The sequence below is a fragment of the Typopeltis vanoorti genome, chromosome 23, assembly GCF_054136105.1.
Source record: "Typopeltis vanoorti isolate ZY-2024b chromosome 23, IOZ_Tvanoo_1.0, whole genome shotgun sequence".
Taxonomy (NCBI): Eukaryota; Metazoa; Arthropoda; class Arachnida; order Uropygi; family Thelyphonidae; genus Typopeltis; species Typopeltis vanoorti.
The window spans coordinates 31,197,577-31,224,405 of record NC_143571.1 but is presented as its reverse complement, the minus strand read 5'-3'; the positions used below and the strand labels follow the sequence as shown (position 1 = coordinate 31,224,405).

At 36.7% G+C, this 26,829-nt stretch overlaps 1 protein-coding gene across 2 annotated transcripts in view; it reads left to right on the top strand.

Annotated features, from left to right (window-relative positions):
* Nucleotides 1–26,829, top strand: part of LOC150093738 (ras-like protein 1) — a 61,179-nt gene that overhangs the window by 5,001 nt on the left and 29,349 nt on the right. Inside the window, exon 1 of one of the 2 annotated variants that reach the window (XM_090413099.1) lies at nt 4,408–4,477. The exons of the other annotated variant lie outside the window; for it this stretch is intronic. The gene's annotated coding sequence lies outside the window, so the exon portion shown is untranslated. Of the gene's footprint in view, nt 1–4,407; nt 4,478–26,829 lie in introns of those variants that run through there. 2 annotated transcript variants of the gene reach the window in all.

Genomic DNA, 26,829 nt, shown 5'->3' with positions numbered 1-26,829 from the left:
CTGTCCTATCTTTGTTAACTTAAAAAATCTTTTGTTTCATCATTGGCTTAATCCGTTGCTGCACTGGTGCAAATGAGGGTAACATCCAAGAACGTAACGTTTATTTAAGTGTACAAATTCTTCCATTAACTGGTAAGAAATCCAATAAATCCATTTCGGTTATTTCCGCTGTAGACATTTCCTACATTTCCGCTGTACAATTCAGTAGCTTCCGGACACTCAACTTCTTGTAGGATGGCAATAGTTATTTTATTACTTTTAGAGATCTAAGTTTGCCTTTTTCTGCACATTCTTGAATCATTTTTCTTTATCCTATTTCTTTCCTCTTTTTCTAATGATGCTGTTTACTCTTTTCAATCTCAGTTCTTTTGTATTTCAATTTCGCAACTTCTTTTTTTATTTGGGGGGAAGGGGGGGGTAGAGTTGTTGGCTCTATACCTCACTCCACCCAGACACACTTGGTCGAGATAGCCTCAAGCATCTTTACCATAATTAACTTAGGATTTTTGGCCAAATCAACCTACATAGTAGCCGATCTTGTTGGTTAGCGTATCCGCTCTCCAGCCAAGAGGTGGAGAGCGGATACGCTACTAACGTTATGTGGAAAGAGAATCTGCGACTCTACCACTTCTTCTAGCAGAATGCTTCACTCACAAAACCCTATGAGGTATAAGAGTGATCATACGGTATCCAGTGACGTCAAATGTCAATAACTAACTAACAACCTATATATATATATATATACACACTGATTGGAAAGAAATTAACAGACACCATAATGTGAATGATGCCCACCTTAATAAGATGTAGGACCACCTTTCGCTGCGATTAGTGCAGCCCACAGGGCATACTTTTCACAAGCGTATGAATTTTGGACCATGATTCCTGTAGGCATGCAATGTGATTCTGGACTGTTTGGGGACAGACATCCCTTGACCTCATCCAACGCTGCAATTGATTGGCCTCCACAGGTGTTCAATAGGTTGAAATCACAGATCGGTGGAGGCCAATCAATTGTAGAGGGGTTCATGTCCACAAACCACGCAGTTACAGCAGCCTTATAACACAGTGCATTGTCTTGCTGAAAGAGACATTTCCGTAGAAACGCCGCAAAGTGGGGAGCATTGCATTTTCCACAATGTTCAGACACTTCTCAGAGTTCAATGTTCGTGGCACCAAAAAACAGAGGTGTGAGCAAAACCAGTAAATACTGGAACAGACCATCACATCACGAACTCCGAACTTCATAATTGGGATTACGCACTGTGGTATGGGACGTTCACCGGGCATCTGCCACACCCATCCATTTCTCAGTAGGGGGGTTATTGAGATACATTATTCCATAACGCAGCTTCCCTATCTTCTGCATCCCACTGTGCACGCTCTTTGCACCACCGAAGACGACGCTGCATGTTGGTTGGTATGCATATTGAGGTCCTACCATGGAAATCCATGTTGTAAGCCCCTCGGTTATGATTTTTTTTTTTTTTTGTGCAGATTCATCTTTCAGTCGATGTCCAAAACTCCGCATTCAACGTGTCAACAGACGAATGGGCGGTTTTTACATATTATTCTTCGTAGCACCCTACAGTCATGTTCGGTGAGTGTGGTGAGTCGTCCACTGCGGGTTACACTTGCAGTTGACTGTCGCGCTTCCATCTCAGTATGGTGACTGATTGTTAACCCTGAGAAACGCCTAATTTGTCAACAATTTGCCTAACAGATAGACCTGCAACATTCTTAATCATCCTATCACAACGTTTCTTTCAAATTTCGTCAGTTCCCTTTTAGCAGCCATTTCACCGAACACAGTGGCACTCACTTGGGAGTATCATAGTCCTCCAATTTATACCGCCTACAAACACGTGACAAAACACACGATCGCATTGTGTTTTGCCTCATGAGTGCATTCGAAAACACATATGAGGCAAAAGATTATGACTACATAGCCTATTTGCGGCCAATCATATTGTACGGCTGATCTGAAATAGTCTGGTGATGGCTGTATCCTGGCATAAGGATTGTTCTCATGGTCATCACTGGATCCTCTCATCCCCAGTGAATCCATCGTGTTTCAGACCTCTCATCACTGGGGATGAGAGGTCTGAAACAATTCCTACCTGGGAATTTTTTCAGACCAGGTGTTGGGTAAGACGTGGTCACATTGACTAATGAAACGTTCTGTCGTCTAGTGGAGTCGATACAAAGACAAAAGTTGATCCAGTCAAAGAAGACTCAAAACACTACTAGGTAGTAAGTGGTCATAATATTTTGGCTCATAAGTGTATATTTCTGGTAGATAACCTCAGTTGTAACTTGAGAACAGAAGTAAACGATATTTAAAAAACAAAACTGCTTGCTGCTTTAATTTTTTTTTTTTTTTGAACCCGGGCTAGATATTAAATACACTTTGGTCTACGACTGAGATTTATTACCAGCAGTATCACGCAAACAGAAATATAATTTTCGGATACTTCTGTGATATCGACTGGAAAAAACATTTCACAGAAAATAACCATTTTGTGGTATTAGTAAGAGGTTATTGTATGAAAGCAAATGAATTCGAAACGAACTAGCTCCATATAATCTTTCATTCTTAATCACCAAGCCATCTCTCATGGGTTGATTAAAATGTCGTGCTCCGTTGTAATTTTAGATTATGCTACCATTAAATGCACTCTGGGAAAAGCGAAAAATTTGCGGTTATCTCCATTTCGTAAAGGTCAAACCTATCATCACCACAATGGTCTCTCTCTCTCTCTCTCTCTCTCTCTCTCTCTCTCTCTCTCTCTCTCTCTCTCTCTCTCTCTCTTTTAGCAAGGTTTCTATAAATAATCTTTGAGCTGATAATACAATAAGGTTGCTAAAAGTGTAATAATGTACCTCATTAAGAAGGTCACGGTGTGTTAATCACTGAAGAAAAATACATTTCATGTTACATTTGTAACCAATCTCGAGCATCTATCTACCTAATACGTTGTTGTGTGGCAGGATTTCAATGTAGATTTTCCTTTAGTCTAATAGAAGTAATAATATGATGACAATATCATTAAAAGTTGTAAAATATATAAATAATTGTTGCAGTTTTATTACAGTTTGCATCATCAAGATATTGATGATGCAAATTGATGATTGCAGATGATGCAAATCAGAAATTTGCATCATCTGCAATTTCTTTTCGACTCCTTACGATTCCATTTCTTCTTATATCTTTAAGATGTTGTCAGTAGCAAAATGCACTCCACACACCAAAGAATTATACTAGCTAGGCGAGTCACCGTTTTGCAGGGGAGCCAAATTTTGTTCCAAATTAATATTTTATCTACTTCTCCCCCTTAACAACCTTATTAAACAATGTTTGAAACACCACTCTCAAACCAGACATTCTTAAGTTAAAATGATTGTGTTGGTGATAGAATTAGTTCAACTGGTGGTGAGTTAGCTTCTCTAATAAGGAGGTGACAGGGTTTTTCCCTCTCTCAAACTCGGGTTTTTCGTCCTCCAACCAGATAAACCAGCCAGTTGAACATATACATTTTACAAACAAAATAATATGTATGGGTAAAAGGCTAACCATCTTAGCCTTTTATTGTAAATGACGGAGACCATTTTATGAGCACTGTTTATTATTATTTTTATTATTATTATTATTATACAGTGCCCAAGATTTCCACGATGAGTCTTGAACTCCACAGAGTCTAAGACTTATCACAGGAGATTCACAATACCCATCATATCTCTCATACACTCGGCGATGCCAAAATACTCACAGTGAGATGCCTCGACTACCATTATTCATTCCCACAATACTTCTCATACCTCTTCTTCAACTGATTCACTATAGAAGAACTGACAAGTATGTCAGGCAACAACATTCCACTCATTCACCACTCTCGTAGCAAAAAATCTAAATCTTACATCCCTACTTCTCCCTCTTCTTTCCTATTTTGCGATATATTGAAAACATTCCCCGGTATTATCTATTTTATAAAACCCTTATAGAAGCTTCTATATACGTTTCCATCCCCCACCTTCATCTATCGACCATTTTTTTGTAACCTACAAATCTTCAAAAGTATTCCCATATGAAACATTCCATAGACCTGATATCATCTTGGTCACCTGCCTCTGAATCCTCTCAAGTGCTTCCACAATCTAACTGATTGGTTAGTGTTTGTTTCTTGTTATTTTCTTTAAAAAAAAAACAATCATCGAGAATAGGATCTGTCTTTTTTGTAGCACTCAGTAAGTGAATGCCGAGTAAATTCAAAAATTATTTTTCTATGATTTTTTTTAAAATTTAAAGTTCGAAAATTTTAGAATAAGATTTTGAAAATAACACAAGATATTGTCATATAATGAAGTGATTTTTTTTTTGTCTTCTATCCTCGATTGAAAACATTAACAGAGAAAAGGGGGAAATCCTCATACCTCTACGACAAGCCTTTTTTCGAGATTCTCAATGGTACAAAATCAGGTAACTGTAACCATAGCAATACAGGTTTATGAAATAGACAGAAATAACTTTTAACATTCTTCTGATAAAAAATTTGTCTATTCCTAACAATAGATTCCATTTATGGTACTCGGGTTTGTTTTACAATAAAAAAAAAAATGTTTATACTGAGAAAAGTAAATATTTTCTTATCAGAAATTTCATTTCCACATGAATCACGTTTTCTCTCTCCCGAATTCAAGAATAGTAAGATTTCTTTAAGATATTTTTCGCTTCAAGTTAGTCTATTTCACGGGGAGGGGCGGGCTCTACTATCCCTTACAGCTGAAGTATTTATCACTACGAGCGGAATCTGTTTCTTGACGAAGCACTGCTTTTACATTCACACGACGATCGAAATGTTATTGTCAAGCAAAACCTTTCTTGCAGTAACGATTTTAGAATCTCTTATTTTCTTTCCTCCTCTAGTACCACCAACCTCCTTTCACATGGCTACATGTATATCGTCGATAAAGGTGTGAGGGCACGAAGCGAAAAATTAAAGTCGTTTTGTTTGCCATTCAGGAGTTTGATTTTGGTTTGGAGCGTGAAAGCAAAAGCCAATGGGAAAACGGAAACTGGAAGCTGATTTTGTTTTCTTTTATGTATGCGAAGTAAGATACGTTTTTTAAGCTATTCACATCACTTGTATTCATGCTGAATAAATATGTTGGTAAATTATGAAGGGGTCGTAACCTACCTCTACAGTTCCAGCCATGATCAATTAACTGTAGTCCCTTTGAAAACTATGCTACTGACATTGGTACGGTATATAAGAGCATTGGTATAGTATAAGGCCATTGGTATAGTATAAGGACACTAGTCTAGTATAAGGCGATCCATTTAGTTATCCAATTTAATTTTTTTTTCCTCTATCAATTTGAATTCACTTTAATTTGTTCAGTTTTTTTTTCACTTTTTTATGAACTTCTGTTTCATTCTCTCTCTTTCTCTCTCTCTCTCTCTCTCTCTCGCTCTCTCTCTCATTACACGAACATAAACCTATCAAATACTGAAGTAGCAAGTTCTTGAAAGAATTATCTCCATCATTCATGCTTGCGATTGCAAAGTCCACTTCATGCTTGGCAGAATTCCAGTTTTCTGTAATACGTCCAAAAATAGAAATCAGAAAGTTGATTTCAAAAATATGCTTACTTCAAATAGACAGACAGAGAGAGAGAGAGAGAGAGAGAGAGAGAGAGAGAGATTGATGATGTTCACGGTATTGTTTTCGCTGACTTAGCCTTCTATTTAAAGTTTCTATTTTGAAAAGAAAAACAAAAGATTATTTTATACTCAAAATTTATTACCTCACCACCCAAATGATAGCACGATCAATCTAGTTTGTTGTTTGTTTTTCACTGAATTAATAGCGTATATTTTGTAGAACACAATTATTTTTTATATTGTATAGTTCTACTCTTGTCCTTTCCGTCTCCTAATTAATGCTAATAGGAAACAATGGTTCGAAGGATTGGTGCTAAACTGTTTGGAATTCGCATTATTGTCCGTCAAAGACTAATAATCAATTAATGGATCACTGGACGCTGTTACCTTGTTAAACACTTCATTACAAAGTAGATCTTACACGCATTCTATTGTTACTAATAAATGAGATTCTCTCTCTCTCTCTCTCTCTCTCACACACACACACACACTTTTTCCTATTGTGTAATACGCTAGTAGAGTGGGATTTGCTTAAACCGTTGGGGTTTTAATCTAAAAGGACGTAATTATCAGCAATACGGTTTCAATGAATTCCTAACAAACTATCTAAATGGCAAAATTGTCTAACTTATGCGAAAGACAGATTTTATTAACGCGATGTGAAACCACTTACTTATTGGAAGCTTGAAGTGGCTTTAAAAAAATGCAATATTTGGTTGTAGAGCAGGGAGTTCGAACCAGGAAAAAGATGAATAAAAAAGTAAAAATGAAAATAGAAAAAAAAACTCTTTAGCCCATCCACTCTACTAATGTACAACCTTTAATTAATGTACAATTAATTAATTTTTGAATTAATTGTACATTCCGATCTTAAAATCTCTGAAATTCTACCCAGTAAAGATCCGTTGAATTAATCAGACTGGTATTAGTAAAACGCTAACATTATTTTTTTTTGCATTAATAGTTAATTTTACCAACTGATATAACTTTGTTCTTGTTCATTATCACACAATGAGAACCTCCGTAAATCAGTCGGTATAAACGAAGGCAAAGGGCTTCATCTGTACCAACTGATCTTTGTCTCTGGCCGGAAAGACCTGGGTTCGATTCCCATCCATGACCTCAGGAACCTTCATCTGGTCTTTTTCGCCCAAAGGTGAGTTCGCCGGGCTCAGGGGATTTTTTTTCACCCCGAAACACGTGTTTTTCTTCCCCCTAGAACAAGCAAACCGGCCCCGTGAACACACACGTATTACAGTCAGGAATTCTTAAGATCCAGCCATAGGCCTAATTGGTCAGCTGTATATGCCGATCCCGAGCAAGGATAAAATTAGGAGGAGGAATGAGATGGTGCCGTACCTCCTCGTAAAAGGGACTCACGGCCTTTGTATCATCATACGAAATAAATCAATCACACAACTGTTTGCAACCGCTTCTAAGAGATTATTTCCATTCGGGTACTCTGTACTCTTAACTGTTGTCGATGATCCCATGCAGTCTTTTTCTATTAATTAAATAAAAGTGTCCATTAAACTAATTGAAGCAATATGTTCGTATTCATCAAAAGTTAGGAATGTTTTAATACTATTTCTGGTAGAAATTGTCATAGAAGTTGCGTTCACCAATACACATTTAGCTTAATTCGATTTAATTGTTTGCGTTGTTTCTTGTTAATGTATGTAATTAAAATATAACGAAGAAAAAGAAAAAAATGGGTTAATGTGTTTGGAGGAAAGTATATACGTAAAACAACTGTACAATTAACAACACTAATTATTCAAATTTCGAAAACCGTTTTGAGTCAACTACCGAAGATCACCATGAGCCAAGTAAGTAATTAAATTTAAAGATGGAACATTTCCAATTAACACCCCAAATTATCTCTAACTAGCACCAACGAAAACCAGTTTCTTAATTGGATGCCTAATCTCTTCTTAACTGAAGGTTGATGCAGTTCCTAAAGACGCCTGCGATAATTTAAGAAATGAACCATTTGTTCGGTATATTGCAGGGATTAATTAACACTATTGCTTTTAATCACTCCTCGTTCTACCTGAGGCCACCTTGATGACCTCGTTAAATTTTAAAAAAGAAGTCAGTGTTGTATCGATTTAATGCAGACTTTACAAAGCATTTGTATGTCTTACAAAGGAAATGCCAATCTTCTTCAAGAATTCGTACGGATGATACGTCTTTTTGAAAAAATGACATCGTGATGGGAAGAACGATTTTTTATGTATTTAAAATGCATTGGCGTCGTTCAATATTTTTCAATGAAATCCGTTCGAACATTAAACTCTGATCCCCTCTTTCTTTGATGGGTTTTATAGATTCGCTTAGCATTTGTTAGGCAAGTAGATTCTAGGAGGTTATATAATAATTCTTAAATCGTTTTATTTTTGTGAATTAATGTGTTTTATTTTAAATTTAAAAATTTTATTCTTAGATTAAATTTTTAATTAATTTTTTAAAAATTTATTTTTATATTTTGAAAATAAAATCAATGTTCTTATACATTCATAGATGTGACTATGAATATCTAAGAACATCGCTTTTATTGAGCACCTTAATTCCAATAGAAAGAATAAGCAAAATGAATCAGTTTATTTCTGGTATACTTACAGTGTAACTGGCGAAAAAGAACTGCATTTAGTATGGTTATAAAGCTGAATAATTGTAGTTAAGAACAAAGATTAAACATCAAGTGTGCTAAGCATGCTGTTAAGGTATTTGAAATGATAAAACAAGCGGGTGGGTTGTCTGGAATTATGGACGAAGCTACTAAGGCTATGAAACAAATCTATTATGACTGTTTATTATTGTGTACATTCTTCTGCTCGGTTTGTATGTTTTGAAAAGCCCGTGTACTCGTAAAGCTTTATTCTTTGGTTTGGTTGGTAAGAGATAGTATTCAGCGTAAGACCACTCCTTACTGGAGGCCTGAAGTGCTTCAAAAAAGTTCGTATTTGATATCTCTGCAGAAAGCTTTCTGAATTATTAACCACTACGGTATTAGATGTATAAGAGGTTTACAACTTTTCTTAGGTTCAATTCACATTTAAAAACTTTTCATGCGTTCTAGACCGAAAAGCAGATATTTTGACGTCCTGGACAGTTAACTATGGAAGCGATCGTGAGAGAGAAGAATGAATGACAGATTAGGGCACCCAAGGTTTTACGTAAGAATCCCTTTCAAAAACCTCACTGCCCAGCTTCGGATACATGGGCTATGTCCTCTTACAAAACGTCTCGTCTGATTAATGTAAATCTAGTAATATATTTCTGTTGATGCTTAATAGCATTTTGATGCTAACAGGTTTGTTTTGTTGTCTGCGTAGTTCTCAAGTTGAGATTGCTGCTTCTCAGATAACCGCCATCTTTTACCATTACATAATTAAAGAGAGGAGTAGTTTGGAAAATGGGTATTGATCACCCGCAATTCGGTGGGTTTTGATGAATTACTGGACTAGCAACACAGTTATTACTGTGAAACTCCACAATGCGATCGGGATGAAGACACTGCGCCATTGCACTGGAATTTTGTTTTCTGAATGAAACTGGTTTCAGTCCTTTTTACTGCAGAGTTTTGGGCTTATCGAACCATCGGATTCAACCATAGCACCTTGCCCATGGGGATGTCCGTTGACTTCTTTGCAAGCAGTGTATATGCGTCCAGTGTTTTTTTTTTTTTTTTTTTTGTGGTATCAAAACCAAGTTTTTTCGAAGAAAAGTTTCCCACCCCCGTATGGGATCAGCTAACCGATCTTTGGTTGAAAGATTTATAAAAATCTTATAAATATTCCTCACTTCCCAGACGAGATTCGTAACAGGTCATTTCAACCAAAGGGCATCACTCTTCAGAGTGTACGACAGAGACGCCCAAACCCAAGTAGATAAAATAGGGCGGTAGCTCACGCACGGATTTTGTTCTTATTTTTATAAAGCCAGAAAAGTAGAAAATATATATGTATGTATGGGAATTCACGGCTCAACAAATGGATGATGCTGGTTTTTCGACGGTACTAATTTGTTTCGGATTGCACAACGCCCCAAAATATTTCCCCTTTCGATCTTAAAAGGGCATTCTATATATTGAGGAGCTAATTGGAACTCAGACCTTGTAGAAGTAGTGACAAGCATATTTCATTACTGATAAAAGTAAAAACTGCTTTTTATCACGTCACTTAGACGAATGATCGTTGCCATGGAAATGCAAGTTGATATTTCGCCTAAGAAGAATTGATTTTTATGACAGTGATTTTCTAATTATATTCATTATGCTCCAAACTTTTCGTAGAATTATTAATTCGTTAATTTAAAAAAAAATAAGGATTAATTGTGTAATCCTCAATTACGAATAAAGGATAGCTTACTGACTGCTAATAAGGATTAATAATTTTTTTGATTGCAAAGAAAAAGAAAAAATATGTTGTATTTATTATGTGATCGATGTCATACTGACTCAGAAACATCTTATTATTACTAGTACTATTAATATAATAAATTATTATTATTATTAAATTTACTCAATAGTTGGTATATTTTTATTAGATTTTAATAAGAGGTTTATGGGCAATTATTCTGATCACAATCAGGTATTGAATCCTTTATTTATTTATTAATTTATTTATTATTGAAACATTAATTTGTTTTTCTCATCCTTCTTAATATGATGTTCTCTAGACAGTAAGTTTACCTCTACAGGAAGAATGCAATATTCAGTCCTAAAAATAAAATAAAATAAAAAAATAATAAAAAGATAGCGAAAATTTATGATTCTAAGTTTGTTCTTTTTTCTTTCTTTTTTCGGCGCCAGCTGGAATATGTACCTGAAATGTTTTCTCATAAATCCTGAATTTCCTAATCTAAAAGAAACATCTCACGCCGATAGCAAGTAATGTCAGTTCCAATATGGAATTATAAAGAAATGTGTTCGCAAAGTTGTTTAAACTTTGACATTTGCAGCTTCGTATTGGAGTGACAGTTTTAGAAATGTTGGCACCTGCATTTTAAAAGGCACAACACGCCAGAATCACGAAGTTGTTGAAAATAAACAAACACATTTTTGGGAAGGAACGGGTATTTTATTCAATGCAAGAAAATATCAGCGACTAACATTTGATTTCTATTAATAAACATTGTCATGGAGTTACAGAAGAATTTTATGCAAAGTAGTGAATCATTTTCATGCATGGAACTTTATTGAGCTAGCTACTGAATCCCAATAGCCATTTATGCATGTATAATCAATACTTTTCTCATATGGAGAAAAAGAGTACAAAAATAGGGTTAAATAGGTAAAAGATCAGATATGGTGCTTTACTAACTGAGTTTGTAAAGCAGCATACTTTTAGATGAATTTGATCGCTAGTTAAACCTATCTTTAATGGGAATGCCCGTGAATCGGTCCAAGAGGAACACATAAAGAATCTAAATCTATTACTTGATCCATAGTTGTCTAAATCTGATTTAAGCACTCTTAAAAATCTCTCCAAAAACATTCTTGTCGTAATTATCATCCATGATTTGTACGATATCAGGTTATTCTCAAAATCTTTAGTTTATAATAATAACAAATCTGATGTCTTCGTTCTGTAATGTTTAGCATCACCATTTTTGTTTACACTACACTAGCGCCAACTAGCAGCAATTACCTTAAACTAGTAAAAAATGGCGACAAATTTCATACAAATATCTATCTTCCAGAACATTTTGGTTTGTTCATTGTAAATTAAGCTGACAGTCTTCAAAGTTGTGAACATGCTTTTAAATAATCCCGAAAAAAATGGAAAGATTTATTTTATTTTTATTTTATTACTTCGATTTTATTATACTACTTGAAATCTCAAAAAACTCAGCAACTATACGTTAGCGAGAAAGAAGTTTGGGACAGCTGAGAATAATGTGCATTTTTCAAATAATGTATAACACCAATAACAAGTGGAAAGTAAAGGAAGGGGGGGGGTTGAAGAGAGTTCCAATCAGTAGTAAACAAACGCTGTACAGTAATCTACAAGCTATTATCTGCTGACTTCGTTTTTAGTGTTTTTAAAAGAGAGGAAATGTGGAAAAAGTTTCAGACCGATGAATATCTCCAATAGCAAAAATAATATTGAAAGTAACAAATAAAATATTCTTTTTAATTTAAAAATTTAATTGTTTTTCCCATTTCCATTTAAGCAAAACATTTTTCCGCTTTTTTGTAACATCTAAACAAAAGTTCTCCTTTGAAATAAATATCTTTTTGATCGAAACTAATCGTTCGCATCTCATTGACTGGAAAGATAAATATTTTCATCCGCTTGTACAAACCGAAGATTAATGAAAGAAAGAAAAAATTTAATGAATGTATATAAAACACTTTTGAATACATAAAAATGTGTAGAGTTTCTTGTTAAAATTTAAAGATGCAGGAAAAATCTTTTCTATTCAATAGTTAATATAAACAAACCTAAAATAAGCTCAAATATTTCAACTAGAAATAACAAGCCTGTAGGAGGAATCAATCGAGGGAGGATTGATTCATTCAATCCAATACCCTTGGAGGGTAATGGATGGCAATGCTGTAGCCAATGAAGTTCTAACTGAGGCTCGGCTATTGCTGTTATTACCCTCCTGCCATGATCAGAGCTTTAATAGCTCAATAACACCTTATCCCTACACTGTCCTCTACAGATAACGGGGAAGATGAAAAGCATTCTTGCTTCGCCCCTTTAAGCCAGTCCTTATAAGGACTATAAGGAATCAATCGATCGTGAGATGCGGTGATTAATTCATTCAATCCAATACCCTTGGAGGGTAATGCTGTAGCCAATGAAGTCCTAACTGAGGCTCGGCTATTGCTGTTACCCTCCTGCCATGATCAGAGCTTTAATAGCTCAATAACACCTTATCCCTACACTGTCCTCTACAGATAACGGGGAAGATGAAAAGCATTCTTGCTTCGCCCCTTTAAGCCAGTCCTTATAAGGATTTTTCTAAAGACGTCCACACATCCCAACGATTTGGTTCAACAAGCTGCAGCATACGAGCCAACGGACATATTCAAATATAGAAGACCAAAAGCTATATTAGCCTCCTTTAGTGATGCATAATCTCCATGCCCATTCAGGGCGGGCAAACTGCTCGTAAATTTTACCCTCACTGTAACCACAACAGATAGCGGGGAATATGAAAAGCATTTTGCTTCACCCTTAAAGAATAATTGTCAATTGTTGGTTTTGCGATGGAGAGTTTATTTTATTTTTTTGTTTAAATTTTTTTTTTAAGAGAAGCCAAATTGGAAACCCTGGGACGGTAATGGATGGCAATGCTGTAGCCAATGAAGTTCTAACTGAGGCTCGGCTATTGCTGTTACTCTCCTGCCATGATCAGAGTTTTAATAGCTCAATAACTCCTTATCCCTATACTGTCCTCTACAGATAACGGGGAAGATGAAAAGCATCGCAAAATCAACAGTCCTTATAAGGACTGTTGATTTTGCGATGATGCGGTGATTAACCCTTGGAGGGTAATGGATGGCAATGCTGTAGCCAATGAAGTTCTAACTGAGACTTGGCTATTGCTGTTACCCTCCTGCCATGATCAGAGCTTTAATAGCTCAATAACACCTTATCCCTACACTGTCCTCTACAGATAACGGGGAAGATGAAAAGCATTCTTGCTTCTTTCGCCCCTTTAAGCCAGTCCATATAAGATTGTTGATTTTGCGAAGTTTAAGGTGCGCCAAGTTTCATGGTCCATGATTCTGGAGGATTTTTTTTTTTTTTTTGCCTGGTGAGGATTAAGATTATAAAAATTACGGATTGAATTGTGGGTTGTTAATGATTAGAGAAGTGATTTGTCTTTCGTCGACCTTCCATAAGCTTTGCTCAATTCACTCGCAAGAATCAAAATACTTAAAAGTAAGCTTTTTCTTCATTTTGTGACTGCGGGATTTCTATTTGCTGGTAGATCATCGATTTGGTCTACGTGATTTCACATTTTGGTTCTAGAACCAGCTTTTCAAACTTTAAGTTTTGATAATTGATAGACATAGACATGGAAAAACTAATAGACAAAACAAAATTTGAAGACGTTTATCAGGAATTTATCCGCTTAGGTGAGGTGCTTAATAGTAGGTGGCCGGGAAAAGTAAAACTCTATGACACGTTTCCCACCCACAATTGTCACAGACGACAGTCTGGAAAACGTGAAGGCATTGGACATTGAACAGCGAAGTTGGGGGAAGCAGCCACTAGATCTTGAGGATGCGGCAATATCCCAAAACAATGCCCACCATATATTGGATCCAGCTGACACAGAGGAAGAATTCCAAACCGTTAAAACTAAAAAAAGGAAAATTTCCGTTACTAGAGAATCACCCAAAATAGTAGCAATGGAGACTGATATTAATACAAACTCAAAAGAAAGAATATCCACAGTCATCCTAAGGGATAAAAACCATTGGACATCAGTTGTTACTTCACTCCGAACTCTAGAAATATCATTTACGAAATCCACTAATACAGAAGAAGGAATTTGCATCCAGCCAAAAATTCTACCGATTACAATCAACTAACAAAATTTCTGAATAATAGCAACCTACCTACCACATATTTACACTCAATAGTGAAAAGAACCTTAAAGTTGTGCTCAGAGAGGAAATAAAAAAACACATATCCTCTAACATTGATAGAGATCAACAAAGACTAAAAACACATATACGATCTTCAAACTATTTGTGATTTAGTCATAAAGACTGAATCGCTAAAACATAAACAAACAACGACGCAATGTCATCGCTGTCAAAAGTTTGGCCACTCACAACGCTGCTGCAAAACAGATTACCGATGTGTTAAATGTGGTGGCAAACACGCAATAAATGAATGCCAAAAACCCCGCACACAACCAGCAAAGTGTGCAAATTGCGGAGGCCCACACCCCGCAAACTATAGGGGCTGCACATCATTTCCTCAAAACCAAAAGACACAACTCCAAACCAGCAAACCTATACAAGAACGCACATCCTCCCATCAAACCACAGTCTCCACAATGGACGGAAGGACGTATGCTAAAGTAACAAGACCAACCTACCTAAAAGACCCAAAGTCAAAACCAAACCAGTCACAGCAAACCAACAAGCCTATCCTACAGAACATGACAAGCCACATTGGAGAAATGCTTGCTGAACTCCGGCAAACCAATCCAATTCAAGAAGCCAAGGATATCATCTTAAGACACACTCAATCACTGCTTGTTGAAATCCTTAATGGATAAGGCTAATAGAAAACCTAAATCATTACAGATTTTCAGCTGGAATGCAAACGGACTATCCACCAAGATACAGGAACTACAGGAGTTTGCAGCAGAAACCCAAGCAGACATCATCCTCATAAATGAATCACACCTTCGTCCAAATGACAAGGTCAGAATCAACAATTATAGCACTTACCGTACATACAGATCCTATGCAAGAGGAGGAGGCACTGCCATCTTTGTCAAAAGAAACATAAAGCATAATACAATAGCCGAACCCCAAACAGAACACATGGAAACCACAGGAATAGAAATACATATGGAAAAAAAACACAAGCATTATCAGGATATTCGCAGCCTACAACCCCCCAAATAAAAAACTCCTAGATTCAGATCTGGATGAAATAATAAACGCAGGTAGAGCAGTAATCGTAGTAGGCGACTTTAATGCCAAACATTCCACATGGAATAGCAGAAACTGAAATATCAACCGCAGGCTACTGAATTCATATACCACTACAAGAAATATGACAGTAATAGGACCCACAGAACTCACACACTACGGAGCAACCGGCCGTCCAGATGCACTTGATATAGCAATACTAAAAAAACATTGCGCACAGCTATTAAATACAGGCAGTTAATGACTTAAGTTCTGATCACAACCCCATCATATTACAACTAGGCGCCATACAAGATCTAACAGAAAACCCCACCACCTTTATAAACTGGAAACAACTACCCTCAGCTTTCCAGGATAACATTGGCCCAATTCCACATATAACATCCACTGAAGATATAGAAAAGGCAGTGAAAACCTTTGAAAAGCAAATACTAACAGCAATAACACAGATAAGAAATATAACCAAGTGTGCACCACCAAATAAACTCCCAGAGGACATAAAACGTCTTATCCGTGAGAAAAACAGATTAAGAAGACAATATCACAGAACAATGGATCCCGCAGATAATCAGGCAGTTAACAGAGCAACAAAGCAGGTTCGGTATGATCTAAAGGGCCACCGAAACCAACTTTGGAATAACAAAATACATCACCTAAACACAGAGGATCAGTCATTGTGGAGAATGATCAGATCACTTCAGTCGAAGCGTTACACACTTCCTCCAATTCAAGGTGAATATAGAGTTGTTTACAATGATGAGGATAAAGCAGAAGCATTTGCAGACAGCTTAGAAAGACAATGCAGCCCAAATTATATCAATATAGATATAAACTTCATAAGAAAAATCCACACACAAGTGAGTAAAATTACTCAAAACGCCTCATTCCAATCCAACAACAAACCCGTGTCACCAACAGAAATATATGAGATCATAAGAAAACTAAACAACAAAAAGGCTCCGGGTCCGGATGGAATGACGAACAAGGCGCTCAAGCTACTTCTCCGAAAAGGGGTCATGCATCTGGTAGCCATCACTAATGCCATCCTTCGGCTAAATTATTTTCCAGAGCGATGGAAGTTGCGGATGTCTTCCTAATTCCAAAAGATCGAAAAATACACAATTTCCCCAGAATTATAGACCGATCAGCCTTCTATCATGTGTAGACAAGATAGCCGAACGCGCTATCCTCACACGGATTCAAGAGGCAACCCATATCAACCACGTCATACAAGACGAGCAATTCGGCTTTAGGAAATATCACTCCACAACGCTTCAAATTTATAGAGTCATTGAATACGTCACACAAGGGTTCGAATGGCACCATCGTTCTGGCGCAGTCTTCCTGAACATAACAAAAGTATTTGATAGAATATGGCATTATGGTCTGATTTTTAAACTACACCAAGTAGGAATCTCATTACCACTAGTTCTACTTATCATATAATATCTGAATAACAAAACATTTTAAATAAAACTCAATTGAATCAGATCCACAGAGAGGAGAGTCACGGCTGGAGTCCCTCAAGGCTCTCTGCTGTCTCCCCTACTCTTCTCCATATACATGGTAGATCTTCCCAAGTTGTCCCCATCTATCACCGCTCTCTATGCCGATGATACAATTATCATAGCCAGATCCCTCCGTCCACATCTAGCCTCAAACAAGCTACAGAGAACAGTCCACGAATTATAGAATTGGTACAAAAAATGGCGTATCGCAATCAACCCAGGAAAAAGCTCTGCACAACTCTGCACAAGTCCCTTGGCACAACTCTACCAAGTATCTGGAGTTCATCTGGATAAGCGCCTAAATTTCAAGACACACATAAATAGTGTCTCCACCAAAGCAAGTCAGACTATGCACAGCTCTATCCACTTTTGAATAGAAACAGCTTCCTAAATATAAACAACAAATTTCTCCTCTACAAATCAGTGATAAGACCTCAGATAACTTACGCCTCACCAACTTGGGGACACACTTCTAAACAGGACATTCACAGATTACAGGCGATCCAGAACAAATGCCTAAGAACGGCATTTAATGCCCCCTTGGTTCATCAGAAACCTCCAGTTACACCAAGAAGCCAACCTTCCAGATATCAAGACTTACATGACAGGCATAACAGAAAAATTCTTCACAATCACAGATAATCATCCAAATCAACTAATTCCACAGGCAACGGACTACAAACCCTCAGATCGTTTCAAATATAAAAAACCGAAATCCGCCATCACAAGAGAAAGCTAATACAGCTTACAATGTTCACAATGAGCGGGTAAATTACCCACAATAAACCACTCATACACAAGCTAAAAACTGATGAAGGGATGAAGAGTCAAGGACTCGGTTCATCTCCCAAAGAAGTTCCAATGTTGAATTGGTATAACTGCTTTTATGGTATAGCAAGAGACTTCTAGACCGTATTTTTCGACGGGAGATGAGTTTATTCTGTGAGGTTTACAGTGATCTTGGAGATCACTCACAGTTTTTGGAATAATCCCCGCATTCTACATCAATAGTGTGCACTCAACTGCTGTTTAGACGGAAAAAAAAACCTAATTGTTAATATAAAAATATAATGTAATATACTTATGAGCGCTAAGTATAAATAGTGTCGTGTGAAATCTTTCAATTACCATGAATCATTTAAATTAATTTAATGAAAATAAATTGCTTTCTAACTGTTTTATGAGTGCTATACATTGGATTCAATGATTCTTGTTTATTCAGAGAACTCAACTTTACTGCTCCGACCTCTCTCTCTCTCTCTCATTATTTTGCAGAGGTAACAACAGGATCGATTGATTAATTTGAAGGCGAAAGTATTAAGAACACTGACAAGCAAGTAATTACCTGTCCAGCGGGAACTTGTTTTCTCTCGGATGTATCGAGATAGAAGCAAACTGGGAAGTGGAGAAGTACCTTAATGGTGTGCAGAGATGTGAGCAAAAATGCCAATGCATCTTGCCACTTACAGCAGCTTGACACACTTGGGTGGTTCTTTCCAATTACATACCACAGTTCATTTGATCGTTTCTTTATCTTCTTCTTTCCTCTCTTTCTATCATTAGTAGAAGATTACCGAATATCTAGAGGCAAACATTTCACACAAACACGCACAAAACAGAAAAGAAAAGAAAACGCAAGTCTTCTTTTGAATGCTTATCGAAATCAGATATGTTTACTAGACAATGTCAATTTGAATTGGAAAAACACATCCTGGTACCGGCATTCGATTATAACTTCTCGTAAGTATATTTTTATCGAATATTATACACAAAATATGTTCGTGTACTTTTTTTGTTTGTTTGACTGAGAATTCGTTGGGGATTTGTTTTTGTTACTCTTTCATTTCAGGACAATAGTAGCTGAGGTGAGTTGTATGTATCTAGTGAGGCAACTAAGGCCATAAGATGGTGCATTTGACAGTAATATGCGTATACATTCCATTCCAGCCAGTTTTTCTTCCTTTTTTAAGAAAAAAATCAAAGTTTCTGAAAGCAAAATCTCACTACATCCATATGAGACTGGTTAACTGACATTTAGCCGGAAAAAGGTAGATTGCGTTGTTAACTTTTTTTTTTTTTGCTAGATGGGCGTAGCAAGAATGCTTTTCATCTTCCCCGTTATCTGTAGAGGACAGTGTAGGGATAATGTGTTATTAAGCTATTAAACTCTGATCATGGCAGGCGGATAACAGCAATAGCCGAGCCTCAGTTAGAACTTCATTGGCTACAGCATTGCCATCCATAACCCTCCCTGGGTACCCATTTTAGTCGCCTCATACGACATGCATGGGCTTCAGCGGAGCTATTCTTATCACGACCACCACACGGGGATTAACATTTTGTCCTTATAAGGAGTGGCTTAAAGGGGCGAAGCAGAATGCTTTTCATCTTCCCCGTTATCTGTAGAGGACAGTGTATGGATAAGGTGTTATTGAGCTATTAAAGCTCTGATCATGGCAGGAGGATAACAGCATTAGCCAAGCCTCAGTTAGAACTTCATTGGCTACAGCATTGCCATCCATTACCCTTCAAGGGTATTAATCCAATTCCCTTAACATCTTGTAAGAGGCAGTTTAGTCCTTATAAGGACTGGCTTAAAGGGGCGAAGCAATAATGCTTTTCATCTTCCCCGTTTTCTGTAGAGGACAGTGTAGGGATAAGGTGTTATTAAGTTATTAAAGCTCTGATCATGGCAGGAGGGTAACAGCAATAGCCGAGCCTCAGTTAGAACTTCATTGGCTACAGCATTGCCATCCGTTACCCTCCAAGGGTATTGGATTGAATGAATCAATCACCGCATCTCACGGTCGATTGATTCCATTCAAGAGGCAGTTTTTTTTTTTTTTTTATTTAACTAAGAGAGATGAATTTCACGACCAGGTGTAAGGACATTACTGCGCTTATTAGAAAGTTAATTGGATAAGAAAATAATTCAATGTTTAGTTTCGAGCAAGATTTTTCGAATCATGTAAAAAGTAAATAAAAAATACGAAAAACCTAAAAATTAATAAAAAAAAAATGAAATTTCTTAGCCTTGCAATCACATTTGATTCTGAAAAATAAATTTTATTTTTATAACTAAGATTAATTATTAACTTGAAATTAATTATTATTTATTTACATTCATTTTGTTGATTTTTATTAAGAATTAAATAAATAAATTAAATTTATTTTAAAAAATTACATTATTGTTTCTTTAATTAATCACTCTACGAAAATATCTTCAATTCTTTAAATGAATTCTGAACAGAATAGAAGGCATGCAATTCTATAATTTGAGAACGTCGATACCCTTATCCACATTAAACACGTGACCTTTCTTCGTTCCCTATGGTTTCTCGGAGTTATACACATATTGATTCCCCGTTAATTCTTACGACATATACCAGTCTCTGCGAGTTTTCCAAGTTTGAGTTAGTTCCTCAGTACCACAACGTCGATGCATTTAATACGATTAGTGTTCCTGCCTTACATGCATTTTGCTGGGAGATATTCATTTCAGGTTTTCGTAGCACCAACCACTACCACAAATCCCGACTATATCAAGTTTAATTGAATTTTTAAAAAATATATCCAGAATACTTTATGCGAATGACGTGTGAATTTTGTATCGTCGCCATGACTACAGGTCTGAAAAGATCGAGATGTATGATGATGTAAAAAAAAAAAAAAACGTTTGAATTAAATTGAAAACAAATTAGATAGAAATTATCTCGTGGATCTTGACACAAATGATCTGTCACTTTCATGTCTTTTTCATCACAATACTGGAGTTGGTTTCGTAAAAATTATGGGTTATGAAAGACTGTTTATATGGAGTTTATTTCAACACTTCAAAACCATTAGGCCATAAAGGGATGAACAAATTTAAGGTGTCACTGTGTGCGTGCAGAACTCTGGGAACAGTAGCACGTGTCTGCACATCTCTTGAATCTAAAACAACCAGCAATCTCGAGGCCATTTGTGTGTGTGTGTGTTCCTCTACTAAGTAGTAGGGATAGAAAGGCGTACTCGGAAATATAAAAGGACTGTGTAGGTTCGTGTTGTTTCTATACATCTGAGGATGAATGAGGAAGCCTAACGAACAAAAGAGAGCTCTGCTTCAGCGTTGAAAACGTTGTGTGATAGGCTATTGAAGTCTTGTTTACGGAGACGAAGTAAATGGCTTCATCGGGAACAAAGCGTGCTCATACTCAAACAAAATGGGGCTGACAGTCGGTGGAAGAAACAGCGATCCATATTCTTAAGCAGAGATGGCCTGTGAAGGAATTTGTTTTGATCAGAGGAAAATTTAGAGAACGTTGTTATTACTAGAAGCGAAATGATCACTTAGGCACAAATTAGAATAATATTTGAAAAGAAAAGTTACAAATTGAACGAAATACCATTGAGCATTCGTTAAATAGAATTCGAACTCTCTTTCTAAGCTGGAAAACGTATATTTCGAATGGAAGTTCTGACAAGAGAAACTAATTCGGTTGTTCTGAATTAGTTTAGAGGATAGAATGACAAGAAACTTATCTTAAAGAATTTTTTTAAAAAATGACAACCGATTTAATTTCATTATTTGATTCTTAGCATCTGTATAATGAAGCCATGAATTGAAGTTGAAATTGAAGTTAATTACTCTCTGGCACAGGCAAGCAGATTTTTTATCCCGTAAACTCATGAAAAATCAATCATAGAATTCACACTATTTCAGACAAGAATATATAGTGTTAGAGTTAGGGACCACGAGATGGCAGCACTTGTCTTTCGTCCTCTCCTCCCCGGGTGTCAATTTAAGTCGCTAATAGTCTTAGACCAGCTATTCTACGATTGGCTAAAGGTGAATAGCTGCTCACTAGTCTTAACAAGTTAGTTAGGAATAAATGACCTCTTTCACTTCCTTTGTGGAATAAAAGTTGATCAATTGTACTGCAATCGCACAAACTGACTGATGACTAAGATGGTAGAATATCTCTTTGCAGCTGGTTGTTTAACACTAAACCAACTCCATTTCTAGTATTGCATACAACTACAGTTATTTAGCTTACCACCTGTAATTTGTTTTAGCTTTTTTCCCATTTTCTTCCAATAGTGTACGCACTACTAGAAGAAAATGGGTGTGTCCGAATAATTTTTGCAACGCAGTATATATATCTAACATTTTTGACATAATATTTTAAAATTTACTACTAATTGCGCAATTCAAATTAAAGTTATTCCAGTCAGAGTAGAACTGTTACGTACGGTGAGACAAACAAGTGACCATAACATAACAACACATTTGTATCACTTAAGACAATCACTTCTTTCATCAGATCCAAAAGCTTGCATTCGTCACTTAGTAACTCTCATGAGCAAACGAGACAAAAGCAAAAATCATCTTCGTGTAAGTATCATTTGGAGCTGCGAGTACTGAACAATGATTGACTTTTGGATAATCAAATCTCCATAGAAACGCATTTCTTTATCGATGCATGTGGAATTCGTTATACACGGAATGCTCGGCTAAATCTCCCTGCTGACATTATAAAAACAAATAACCAATCGTTTATGGATTACAATGGATGCTGTAATTCAAATGATATCCAATAAGGGAAGGCTTAGTTAGAATTGAGAATCTCTATGGAGTCAAGAAATCTATTTTTGTATATTTGATTTGTTAGTTCTTTGGATGGGTAATTATGGACAGACGTATTTTGGAAAAAAAAAATGCATGTAAGAGTATAATAAAACAAAAAAGAAAATTCGCTGCTTTTCGAACATTTCTTGCTATAGTTTGTTAAATGTTCAACTTACAAAAGATGTGTTAACTTAATCTTTACTGAAAACACAACACACAAACAAACAAAGTCTGTGTGCTTTATTACCGTCTTGAAAGTCTGTAAGCTTTATCACCATCTTCTGGTGTATTCTATTGTATTGATTACCATTAATTATAAGTTTCGTCGTATTATTCTGAAACAGTTTACGCAGTTAAATAATTCCTTATTTTAAAGTTGGACCAAAATAAAACGTACAAAACAGAGGAAGATGTGGTCATCTGGCAAACGTTTGATTTAGTTTTCTTCGATAATTAATCTCCGATGTTTCACTGGTATCACGTAGGAAAGATTTGCAACCACTGTTCTGTGATTAATTAGGATTTAATCCATTAATGTATGTCTGTGATTTGAATGGATTTTCATTGTGACCCCCAGAAGAGAACTCTAATAGTTCACTCGGTCATTATGACTAATGTTAATTGTAGCCAGATTGATGGCTGTCATGCGTTAAGGGTCGCTGTTGGCTCTTTGTGTGTTCTCCCATCAGTTTGCTTATCAATTTGGTCGTGGTCGATATGTTTACATGGTTTGATTTCTCGAGGATGGAGAAGTTTTCTTCTTTAAAACTCAGGTTTTAAAGGAGCATTCAGGTGCATTCAGGGAATTAAATTTATACATTAGTGGCTACTGTCGCCTTCGAAGTAGTCCCCTTGTGCTGGTTTAGACGGTGTTCCCATTTTTGGAAACGGGCCTGGAACTCGTTTTTCTGAATACTCTTGATTTCCTTTATCACGTTACGCTGGATATCAGCGATGTCAGAAAATCTTCGTCCTTTTAGCGCGGTCTTTAATTTTGGAAATAGCCAGAAATCACAGGGAGCTAAGTCGGGTGAATAAGCACGATGATCTAATTCGGTAATCGATTTTTTGGCTAAAAACTCTCTCACGATGAGCGCACTATGGCTTGGCGTATTGTCGTGATTTCTTTCGAAAACTTTCTCGTATCGAAGTCTTCAGTTAAAATTACCCTGACTGTTTCTCGATTCATTTGCAATTCATCAGTCATTAATCGCACACTACCAAATTTCGCAGTCTGTTCACATTTGGGTTCGTCATTTTTGTTTTGGGCTGTCCACTTTTGGGATTGTCGTTCACATCTTCTCGCGCACCTTTGAATCTCTTATGCCATTCAAAGATACTGGACATTTTCAGAACATCCACACCATATGCCGCTTTCAACAGCTCCAACGTTTCAGTAGCAGGTTTGCCGATTTTCACGCAAAATTTGATGTTAATACGCCGCTCCAATTTTCGATATCACAAATTTTTACGCCAAAGTTTACAAGCAGATCTCGATTGGTTTTGCGATAGCCAACTAACAAGGGTTAAGGTTTACGCACGCATTAGTTAAAAGCTGTGCAAACACGATTACTTACGTGACACCAACTAAATCACCACAGTGGCGACACTACGCGGCCATTCCGGAAATTAAATTGTCACACCTCGTATGTACTTTGACATAACGTTGAATTATGAATACTCTTATCGAAAAAGAACACGTTTCAATCTACCAATGTATAAAATTGCATCATGGGAAAAGCAAGGACATCGTGAAATTCTAAAAGGATGGATCAATCCGCTACGAGTGTCGGTTGCTAACAATAAGGCATGCTGTATTCGAGATGGAGATCTAAAACATTTACGGCGCACCCAAGAATGGTGTTAAATTGACAAAATCATCTTCTAGTGATATAAGAAGAGTACATCGCCTGATACATGGACAGGTAACGTTGTTCGGCCTGATCTCTCAATATACACCAACGAAACCGAACTTTTCGAAAATAGAAGAATTAGTGGCGCCACCTGTTGTATCTTTTTGTTGTCGAAAGCGGCAACCTTCATTAGTGTTGTGTCAACTGTTTATGACATTTGTTTCATTAGAAGCCGAGTTATAGTGCCAAGAGTGACAGTGTGTTTTGACGAACGGTCGGAAAATAAGTTTCAAACAGAGAGCTGCGATTGACTTTTGTGTTAAACTTGGTAAAAGTTTTACCGAAACGCATCAAATGCTTCAAAAAGGATACGGTGATGAATGCTTATTCCATACTCAAGTTTACGAGTGGTTTAAGTGATTTCAAAGTGGTCGTGAGATGCTTGAGGACGACGAAAAGCCGGGCCATTTAAAAATTGGACTGAGCGAACTTAACATCCAAAAAGTGCGTGATTTCATCAAAGAAAATTCGAAATCGTCCGTGAGATTGATTGAAGATGATTTGGGGATTCCAAAATCAACTGTGCACAACATTTTAACCCAGGGTTTGGGCCTTCGTAAATCGAATTCGCGATCTGTTCCCTACAAGTTGACCGACGACCAAAAAATGTATCGAATTGAACACTGCAAGAACCTCATTAAAACCGCTCGTAAGGACTCAAACTTCCTTGAAACGATCGTTACGTCATGAATGTCATGACGACCGACCGTTCGTCAAAACACACTGTCACTCTTGGCACTATAACTCGGCTTCTAATAAAACAAATGTCATAAACAGTTCACACAACACCAATGAAGGTTGCCGCTTTCGACAACAACAGATGGCGCCACTAGTTTCTTCTATTTTCTAAAAGTTCGGTTTCTTTTTGGACAGAGGGTGTAAGTTGCAGACTTCAGTGTTCTTTTTTTACTGTTCTTAGTATCACATAGATTGATGATTTGACAACAACACAAAAAAAATTACATTTTAATACTAAACGATTCCATGACACAAACAATGTGATTCCATGGACTCTTCTGGCTTGGTATCCACCAAGCCAGAAGAGTCCATGTCAGAATTAGGGTTATTGTTTTTAGTAACTAACAACGTATGACTGTAGTGACGCCTATCCTCTCGTAGAAAAACACTTGCATTTTGTTATTTAGCATGTAATGGATTCTTCCAGAATGGCAATGTGCTTTTCGTCTGGTCCATGAAGAAAGAAATTAATTAAAGGAACACACGTAGGATATCACCCATCTACGGACAACGATCTCATCGGATCTCAACCGGAAGACATTAAGGGATTATGGTTAAGCTTTATGAGATTTATATATTTATATATTTTGTAGTTGTTTTCACATTCTCAAAATTTTCGACAAGTGACATTTTGGAGCATTTTATTGTTACAACCATAAAATAATATTAAGAGATGCTGTGCAAGGCAAGATAAAAGCAAGCATAAGCGGGATGAAAACGGAAGACTAGCTGAATGCATAGAACATAGTCACTCGAATCAATTAAGTACTTGAAACAATGTAGAAGCTCTCATGCAGAAGTGCAGCCTTAAGCATGTGGCCACGAGATGTGGAAAGATGCCATAAAGAACATTAGTTGTCTTTTCTCTCCTATTACTTTAGGAATAGTGCGATGCATAAAATCGTTCATGCGAAGGATCGAGGAGATTGTTCTGCGGATATAGTCCTCTCAGATTAAAGTTTTATGTAAATGAAGATGAGCGCAGTGGACTGCAAAGCTTTCGTCTTAAAAACATCCCCTAAAACTCCCACGAGAAATACAACGAACTACCTGTCTGCAAGATATTCGTGTAATCTAATCTGGAGCAGTCACGTATGTCTAGAAGTCGTGCTTGTTTTACCGGCTGGTAGAAGAGCATCCAAAGATATTTCGATCTTTAATGTTTATTGCAAGCAGCGCTAGAGGGTGCTGGAAGTCAATTGACTGTCAGAAAAGAACAATGTTTGTTTTATTGGCTCATCTCCCCTTTCATCAACACTCGATTCGCTGTGAATGAAATAGCTTGTCTATTGTTTGCAGTGCACCATTGGATATTGCGTTGAAGAAGCGAAATCATAGCTTCGAGTTCTGTGATTTTAAGCTCTCTGACAACTTTCGAACCTTACGAAATCATGTTTCTTTTGAAATATTGTCAGGTGCATCCAGTAGTTTCCGCTCGGTGTCTTTTTCCGATACGATTTATCGATGTGCAGGTGCAAGTAGCCTGCCAAACAACTATGAAAACTTACTGTTGCATGTTTCCTGAATTTTTTTTTATGTGTCTGTTCTTACTAATCAAGTATAGAAAAGCTGCAGTCAAACAGAAATCTTATTTTCGGAGTCATCATAGATTCTCTTTCTTACATAATAGATAATACCCTGGCGTTATGTATTATAAGGATAACCACTGAATCATTCGTTCGTTTATACAAAGAGTAACTTATTTTAGAAACAATAAGCCCAACTGATTGATGTTTTGCTCTGTGCTATATCCGATTCCA